At 66.7% G+C, this 1,647-nt stretch overlaps 1 pseudogene; it reads right to left on the bottom strand.

The window, feature by feature from the left end:
* Nucleotides 1–6: 6 nt before the first annotated feature.
* LOC122191634 lies at nucleotides 7–1,586 on the bottom strand (annotated as a pseudogene).
* Nucleotides 1,587–1,647: the final 61 nt, after the last annotated feature.

Below are 1,647 nucleotides of genomic sequence, written 5' to 3'. Positions count from 1 at the left end.
GGCTACAGCCTCACCCCCTCTGCTCAGGATATGGGTGTTCAATAGAGGACGGAGGGGGCAGGGATGCCCTGCACTGGGCTCAGCTCCAGCCCCAGGGGGTGGCTCTGGGTTGTCCAACCCTTCCTGGGGGTGCTTGGCATAGGGGGGGTCTGAGCACCCCCCCCCCTCAGCTCAGTTCCCATAGAAGCCGTAGTAGCCGCTGTCGGTGCCCGGCTCCTTGTCGTAGAGATCCCCGTTGCGGGCGGGGGGTGAGCTCTCAGTGCTGGAGGGGTAGGGGGACACACGGCGCCTCTTGCACCCCCCCTCGTACAGCCCCGGCTCGGCGGCATCACCCGGCTTGACGGCAGGGGGCTCAGGGGGCCAGCCCTCCTCCTTGCCTTTCTCCTCACGAGGCTCCCGGTACCAGCCCAGGGCCCCGGGGCTGCCCTTGGATGCGTACTGCCCCGTGCCCCCCCAAGCCCCCCCTGGCCCCCCGAACGCCCCCGGCCCCTCGGGGTAATAGGGCAGGGGTGGGTGGGCGGCAGGCGGCAGGGCGAAGGGCTTCACCCCATAGGGCACCAGCTTGCTCCCACCGTACCCCCCCTCATAGCCTCCGTACTCCATCGCCGTGGTGGGCGGCTGCTGGGGGGCAAAGTACCATCGGGGGGGGTCCTTGGGGGGCAGGGGCAGAGGGGGACCCCGCTCCCCATTGTAGAAGCGCCCTGGGGGCAGTGGGTACTGCTCCTGCAGGAAGGGCTGAAAGCGGGGGCTCGGCAGCAGTTGGGGGCAGCCGGGGCCATCCGGTGGGGAGGGGGTCAGGCGGTCGCCCTCTGAGGCTCCATACATCCTGGGGGGTGATAAGGTTGGGTGGGTGTAGGGGGGCTCCCTCCCAGGCCTCGGGATGGGGGCTGTGGGGTGGTGGGGGGTGTGTGTGGGGGGTTACTCACGAGTCAAAGTTGTCCCGGAAGCCTTTGGCGAAGGGGTTGTGGTCGATTTTCAGCTGAGTGATCTGGGGGGGAGGGATAAGGGGGACACAGGGGGCTGAGGCTGTGCTGTGCTCCCAGCACAGTGCCCACATCCCTCCCCTGCCCTCGTCCTCAACCCTTACACCCAGAATGGCCCCCCAGGTCCCACGGGGCTTGGATTGGGGGGAGAGCTGGGGATGCTGGGGTGATGGATGTGATGCTGGGGGGGCGTTGGAGTCGTACAGGGATGCTGAGGGCACACAGGATGTGCTGCAAATATGGGTGTTAGAAAGGGGAGGGGGCTGCCACTGGGGTTTCCATGATGCTTAGACCCCTGGGATGATGCTGGGATGCACCAACGGGGTCCCGATGTGGGAGGGGTCCCTGGGAGGATGAGTGGAAGCTGGAGCTGTCTGGGGAGGAAGAGGTGGGGTGGATCCCACGCTGGAGACCATGGGGGGGCTGGGGGGGTCCAGTACTCACGTCGGCATTCTGGTAAGCAGTCACAGCAATGAACTGAGTCTCAGGGAAGGCGAAGGTGTGGGTATGTGAGGAGGGGTACGCAGCTTCGCCCTCCCCCTCCTTCACCTCCGTCACGTGCAGCCGTGGTTGGTACTTGTGCAGCGACTGCAGCACGATCATCTGTGGGGCAGTGGGCTCTCAGGGTCGGTGTGACACAGCGCCATGGGATCGGGGGGGGGGG

Source organism: Lagopus leucura, unplaced genomic scaffold, assembly GCF_019238085.1.
Source record: "Lagopus leucura isolate 7727_CA_CO unplaced genomic scaffold, USGS_WTPT01 34401-0_obj-0_obj, whole genome shotgun sequence".
NCBI classification, from domain to species: Eukaryota; Metazoa; Chordata; class Aves; order Galliformes; family Phasianidae; genus Lagopus; species Lagopus leucura.
This window is presented reverse-complemented; position numbering and strand designations above follow the sequence as displayed.